Here is an 8189-nt window from a genome sequence, read left to right as displayed (position 1 = left end):
ATTTAAATAGTTTATTCTCCATATAATTAATATATGTATTCTCCGTATATATTTTATATCATATAAAATAACACTCTCGCATAACTTAATTTTGATATTATTTGATAGTGCCGACGCGTGCAGTGAATAATACGGCGATTTTTTTCACACGACACATTGTAGAATTTTATACATACAGGATTTTATATGAGTATTATATCACAACCAACCAAACGACCCATAACTGTAACGATAGTTTTATCACAATGTTCGATCAAAATTCAAAGATAATCCCAGAAAAAAGGGAAATAATAGCTGTCTTACTTAAAATGTTCATAATCTTTAATTTATTCTCTTTTGTTTTATTCATATCATGAAAAGTTGGTAGCAGACTGGCGGGTAAGTTAAACTAGTTTTACCTACTTTTCCATGCATGACGATTGGTTAGTTTTTTTTTAACAAATAAAGTGAAGGATAAAAATTGCTGTCAAATCTTGGGATTGACTTAATGGCTTCCAACAACAGCTGCAGCCAAATCCTATGTACTAAACCTAGAAATACGACTAACCAACTAAAATCACATCATTTTGTCTGTCAATCTTCATGTTTAAGGGAACACTGTTGATTCTTTATTTTATAAGAAATGAAAAGGTAATTGTTTGATAAAATAAACAAGAAGTTCCTTAAATAAGTTCAGCTAATACTGTGCTGATTCTCTGATCGGATTTAGGGCAGATTCTAGTTCAACAGTATTAATTACTTTTCGTAAATTACATATATATATATATATATATATATATATATATATATGATTATATGTGGTTTTGAATCTATTAATTATCTTAGATTTAATGGCCTCCATTCACGACTCAAATAGTGCATAAGTGTGGACCGTCCGGTGTTAGCTAAGATTCTTTGTAAGCAAGTTAAGGAAACATATCTTATGTTATCCTTTTCCTATTTTAACTCACACGCACACCCATTAAAAAAACTAGGAAATAAAATAAAAGAAAAAAGAATAAATGAACATGGTAGGCTACTTTCCTGAGAAACTCTCTAAGACTTTTGACCTTTTTTTTTTCTTCTGAATTATGTAAGACATTGTTCTATTTTCTCCTAACATAAGCGGCTTTAGTAAGAGCTTACCAAGACTTACCGCGATTCATTATTCTCGATTCAAACTCTCTCTACATATATGGAAAAAAGATTTGTGGGGACGGATTTATACTCCTAGCTATGGGCACGTGAATTTATAATCTCCCGTCAAACTAGGTATTTATGTACGTATTTTTTAAAATTAGTCTAATATTATTTATTGGTACTCATGCTATCAAAACATTGAATAATGCACTTAGTTGAATGTTGGGTTATTTACTTGAGGAATATGGATAGACTCCCGCTTAATACTATTTTTTCTACGTTTTTTAGTGGTGTATAGGATAAAATATGCTATGACACGTGGCCATCCAAAAAAGGGACACGTGGAACCCAAGATGGAGGATGGCCAAAGACCGAAGGCAACTGTTTCGTTTGTCATCGGAAAGAATAATGCTCATAAAGATGTGAAAAATGTTCTTCGCATGTTAGCATTTAATAGAGAATATTCCATGGCATAAGAGCAATTACCCGTTACAGGGAATTTGGCATTTATGTTCACCGTTACATCTTCCTCAATGTCCCTCATAATTGACATTAAAGAAGGGCACGATCCTAGGACCTCATTCATAGCTATAAATAGTGAGTTCAATTATCATTGTAAATGACACAAATTTTCTCGCAAACTTACGCTACATTCTATACAAAGCTCAATACAATCTTATCTTCTTACTTTTTTATTTTCTTGTTGTTGTGCTCAGAAATCTTGTTCCTGGAACTGTTTCTTCTCATGTTTCGTCTATATCCTAAGGCTAAGTATTGTATAATTCTTTGATTATTTTATTATTTCAGGATCAAAGTAATTCATTTGTCTAGAAACCACGTATAAATTCAACTGTACCATTTTACAGTAAATAGTTTGGCGCCCGTCGTAAGGCCTAGACAACCGTGTAATTAAATTGATCCTTGACTTTTTTACTAACACGTTTTGATTATTTTGCCTTAGAAAAAATCATAAGAAATGGCAGATAACATTGTTAACGACATGCACAACCCCGAGATTCGAGAGGATCAGCCTTATTTCGAGGACTCATTCAGTGACACCCATAATTAGGGAAATGTCGCTACACCAGTGCATGGCAGGAAATATCCTCGACATGTTCTGGAGACCACTGATGATGCTGATGAGGAACATGTAGTTGATGCGGTAAGGGTCTTGCAAGAGCAACATGCGATCATTCTAGGCCACCTTACACGATAGGATAAGGTTATGACGGAGTTGAAGCATGCGTTATCGGGAGCTTCAAATAATGCAAACAAACGAGATTTGACTCCTCCCGGGATTTTCACGAATCAAACAACGCATAGGGTCGACAACAACACTCCCAATGGTGAAATTGGCTCTGATAAAGTAGGGGGGAATGGATCCGGCCTCAACAACGAGAATGATCCTTTCAAGAATGAACTTTTACGGTTTATGAGGGAAGTGAACGCCTGCATGGACCAGATCCCCGGCTCGCCACCAATGCTAAAAGGTTCGGACTCGAAAAAGTACACTCAATTGCCATACAAGCCAAGTGCGGCACCAGAGTTAATCCCGAAACGATTCAAAATGCCTAAAATGCCAAAGTATGACGGAACTTCAGACCCCTAGGAGCATATTACCACCTACACAACAACGGTAAAGGGAAATGATTTAGCTCTTCACGAAATTAAATCTGTGTTGCTAAAAAAATTTGGAGAAACCCTCACGAAGGGAGCCTTGATGTGGTATTCGCTGTTACCCGAGCATTCCATAGACTCCTTTGAAATGCTCGTGGATTCTTTCATCAAGGCTCATGTCGGGGCTAGAAAAGTACAGCACCGAAAGGCCGCCGTATTCAGGATTGCGCTAGGTGAGTCCGAGCTGCTACGAGAATTTGTTACCCGATTACAGAAGGAGAGAATGTTGCTCCCGACTGTCCCGGATGAATGGGCGGATGTAGCATTCACAAAAGGGATTGAATCCGAGAAGTTGAGACGCTTCCCGAAAATTGAAAGAAAGCCTACTCGAGTTTCAAGCAACGACCTTGGAGGATGTCCACAATTGGTACGAATCAAAAATTAGGATCGAATATGACGAGGTTAATTTTTTATCATCGACCAAAGGACGAGAAAAGAACAAAGAAAAATTAAAGGATGATTATGACGCGGATAGACGGACTTCGAGGGGTCAGTTTTTCCCTATGAATGGACTGAAGGCCGCAACAGAGGTTTTCAGACAGCGGACATGTTCACCATTGACAGGAGAACTTATCGTTGTCGGAACAATCGATCACTACAGATAAAGAAGCGTCAGGGTCGCGGGATCCTTCTTACCCCAAGTTATTGGAATACAACTTCAACGTCAGTATAGTGGAGTTAGTATCGGCCATGAGAAACATTAAAGAAGCACGGTTCCCAAAATCGATGAGATATGATCCCAGCCAAAGGGATCCCAACTTGTGGTGTGATTACCACGGGACGAATGGCCACCAGACAGGGGACTGTCGACACCTCCGGGAAGAAGTGGTAACATTATTGAAGAATGCTCACCTTAGAGAATTCTTGAGTGACTGAGCTAAGAACAATTATGGTCGTAACCGGGACAACGCATAACCCTCGAAAATAGGAGAAGATCCCTCATGTCAAATAATCAACATGATCTTCGGAGGGAACGAGATTAATGGGATCACCTTTTCAGCAGCAAAGAAGATGAAAGTATCATTAACGCATAGCAAAATGCTTCGGGAAGACGATATCACTTTTACGGAGGACGCAAACGGATTGCTGCTACCACACAATGATGCACTGGTAATTTTTTTAAATATGCTAGATTTTAAGATTAAACGTGTTCTAGTGGATCTATTAAGTTCAACTAATATCATACAATGGAGAGTATTGGAGCAAGCTAAACTCACCGGAAGCATTATTCCGGCCACAAAGCTCATCGCCGAATTCAACCTCGCAAGTGTGACAACCTTGGGAGAAATTTTATTACTCACAAATGCTGAAGGAGTAATTAAAAAACCTCCTTTTGAAGTAATAGATGGTGATATAGGATACAACATCATTCTGGGAAGGCCATGGTTGCACGAGATGAAAGTTGTACTATCAATGTATCATCAATTGCTAAATTTACCAATGTCCAAAGGAATTAAGTAGATAAGGGGAGATTAACCAGCGGCAAGGGAGATGAATGCAATTTTGGTCTCCAGAAGCAAAGGAAAGGAACACGTGGCATAGCAATTACAAGGACCGGCACCTACTCCCGAACTAGATGAAGTTAGCCCGGGGGCAGAGGCATCGAAATATTATCAGGTGCCAAGATATTTCCAAGTTCTAGAAGAGACTGATGCAAATAACTCCACAGTAGCTGGAGCAAATGGCATTGTTCGAAGAATTCCTAGAAAGGAAATTTCACTTGGGGACAGGACTGTACCCAGAACTCAGGTCCGACTTTATTAAATTCCTAAAATCTAATGCCGATTGTTTTGCATAGTTGCATGAGGATATGGAAGGCATCCCGATAGAGGTAGTCGTACACAAGTTAAGCTTGGATCCCAACATACCTCAGGCAAGACAAAAGAAATGCTCGATTGTCGAAGCTAGGAATAAATTCGTCAAAGAAGAGGTAACCCGCTTACTTAATATCGGTTCGATCCGAGAGGTAAGATATCCAGACTGGCTGGCCAATGTAGTAGTAGTTCCTAAGAAGAACAATAAGTTTCGCATATGTGTAGATTATAAAGATCTTAACAAGGCATGCCCGAAAGATTCATTCCCACTGACAAACATCGATCAAATGATTGATGCCACGGCCGAGCACGAGTTAATGAATTTTCTCGATGCTTATCCCGAGTACAACCAAATTAATATGAAACTGAATGATCAGGAAAAAACATCGTTTATAACAAATTTCGGTATATATTGCTACAATGTGATGCCCTTCGGGTTGAAAAATGCCGGAGCTACTTATCAACGGCTCGTGAACATGATGTTTGAAAATAAAATAGGAAAAACTATAAAAGTTTATATAGACAATATGCTCGTTAAGTCTTTAAATGCAGGTGATCATCTTAATAATCTGCAAGAAACTTTTGACATCCTAAGGAAGCATAATATGAAACTTAATCCCGAGAAATGCGCGTTCGGGGTCAGCTCTGGTAAGTTTCTGGATTTCTGGTATCACAAAAGGGGAATTGAGGTAAACCCCGATAAGATCAAGGTCATAAAAGATATCCTGGACCAACTATCAAATGTGAAGAAAGTCCAAAGGTTTACGGGGAGATTGGAATCTTTGAGCAGGTTCATTTCCTGGCCGTCAGACTATTCATTATTTTTTTTGCACTACTCAAAAAGAAAAAATAATTTTGAATGGACCCTGGAGTGCCAGCAGGCTTTGAGGGATTTAAAGAAATACTTGTCAAGCCTTCCATTGCTTTCAAAACCAAAAGAAGGTGAAACGTTGCTGGTTTATCTCACGATCTCGGAAGTTACGATAAGTGCGGTTTTAGTCCGAGAGAACGAAGGTAAGAAATATCCCATTTATTATGTTAGTAAAATTTTAACGGGAGCAGAAACTCGTTACCCACATTTAGAAAAACTGGCCTTAGCTCTCGTAGTCGTCGCTCGTAAGCTGAGGCCCTACTTCCAATGCCACTTGATAGCCGTGGTGACTACTTTCCCTTTGCAGAACATCCTCCATAAACCTGAGCTCTCGGGTAGATTAGCCAAATGGTCCGTCGAAATGAGTGAATTCGATATAGAATATAAACCAAGGACTGCAATTAAGTCGCAAGTCTTGGCTAACTTCGTGGCTGATTTCAGTCCCGGATTATTGCATCTAGCAACCAAGGAGGCAGTAATGGTGTCAAAATCGACATGAGGGGTTTGAACCTTATTTACGGATGGAGCTTATAACGTAAAAGGGTCCGTACTCGGTATAGTCTTAATCACGCCTTCGAGGGAAACCCTAAGGCAAGCCATCAGGACGGTCCATTTAACTAACAATGAAGCAGAGTATGAAGCTTTGAATGCAGGGCTCGAATTGGCTCGGGGACTTGACTCTGAGGTCATCGAAATCAAATGCGACTCACAACTGTTGGTAAATCAAGTCTACAGGATCTTCAAGACCAAAGAGGAGCGCATGCAACAATACGTGGTAAAGGTTCAGGCTCTGTTGGCGCGATTCTGAGAGTCCAGTATGGTAGTACAACTTATGAACTCAGTCCTGGATACAGTTGGTTACTATAAGGTAAATTTGACTAGTCTGATATGGGACTGGAGGAATGAAATCATCAATTATCTCGAACACGGGAAGCTACCTAAAAACCCCAAAGTATCCCGAGCGTTGCGCGCCAAAGTAGCGCGATATAGCTTGAAGAGAGGCCAATTGTATAAAAAATCTTTTCAAGGCCCGCTGTCCCGATGCTTAGGGGTATCTGAAACTAACTATGTCATGAGAGAGGTTCACGAAGGGATATGCAGAAACCACTCGGGCGTAGATCCCTTAGTGTTGAAGTTGGTAAGGGCAGGATTTATTGGCCCCTCATGGAACAAGACGCCAAAGATTTCGTACGAAAATGTGATAAGTGTCAACGCTACGCATCACTGGTGCATTAACCGGCATAACCCTTACATTCGGTTATGTCCTTGTAGTCGTTCATGAAATGGGGGATGGACATCGTCGGACCACTGTCACCGGCTCCCGAAAATGTAAGATTTCTTTTAATTTTGACTAACTATTTTTTTAAGTGGGGAGATGCAGGTCCTTATCAGAAGATCAGAGAACGCGAAGTGGTGGATTTCTTATGGGAAAATATAATTTGCAGGTTCGGAATCCAAAAGAGATAGCATGAGACAATGGGCCATAGTTTATCTGCGCAAAAATTACAAAGATCCTTCAAGATTTAAAAATAAAGAGGATCACATATTCACTCTATCATCCGAGCGCAAACAGTCAAGCGGAGTCGACGAACAAAGTGATTATTCAAAACCTTAAGAAAAGGTTGGAAGCGGCTAAGGGTAACAAGCCCGAGGAATTACCTAGAGTTCTATGGGCATAGCAAACTACGGCCAAGTCAAGAATAGGGGAAACACTTTTTTTCCCTCGTGTACGATGCATAAACTTTAATCCCGATGGAAGTAGGGGAACCCACCTTAAGATATTTCCAGGCAGATGAAGAATCGAACAACGAAGCAATATTAGTCAACTTGGAACTGCTCGATGAACGCAAGGACTTGGCGCATGTAAGAATGGTAGCTCAAAAGCAGAGAATGGAGCGGTATTATAATCGAAGAGATAACCTCCGTTATTTCAAAGTAGGAAATTTGGGCCTAAGGAAAGTAACTCAAAACACCCGGGAGCTCAACGCGGGGAAGCTAGGTCCAACATGGGAAGGCCCTTACCGAGTTTCACCTATCACCGAGAAAGGTTCATACGAGGTCGAAAACTAAAATGGAGAAAAGTTTCCCAGCAATTGGAACGTGGCACACCTCAAAATATATTATTGCTGATGAACATTATTCGATCAGAAAGTATGTGTTGCGTTCTTTTTCCCTTCGTTCAATTTTTGTTGCAATTGGGTTTTTTGACAAGGTTTTTAACGAGGCAACAACAGAAAGCATACTACGAAGATAATAGCAATAGAACCTTTAATAGCAAGGCACACAAGCAAAGATCCACTCGGGGGTAGTTAGATAATCTTTTGCTCTATAGCAAATTCCCACCGAGAAGTTAAGTTTGTTATTGACTAAAGGTTACATGATCGTTCACGAGCACAATCCACTAGAGGGTTGTTATATAGTACTTCGCTCGATAGCATAAATTCCTAAGGGGAAGTAAAGTATGTTACCATATTAAGGATTATCTAGCAATGTATTAGTGGAATCTTCGAAGATACAAGACTTCCAGTGTTCCAATTCGCACTCTTCGTATTTAAACACTAGGGGGAATGATATGAGGATACGACAACAATGACTGCCATGTCGATCGAGAACCGAAATCAGAAATTTAATTGCATCATCGGGACCGGGGACTGCACGGCTAGCCCCGTAGAAATAAGTTGTACAAGTTAGCCACAAGTAATGGCAAT

This window comes from Nicotiana tabacum, chromosome 2 (genome assembly GCF_000715075.1).
Source record: "Nicotiana tabacum cultivar K326 chromosome 2, ASM71507v2, whole genome shotgun sequence".
NCBI classification, from domain to species: Eukaryota; Viridiplantae; Streptophyta; class Magnoliopsida; order Solanales; family Solanaceae; genus Nicotiana; species Nicotiana tabacum.
The sequence above is the reverse complement of the archived record's forward strand: the minus strand, read 5'-3'. Positions refer to the sequence as shown.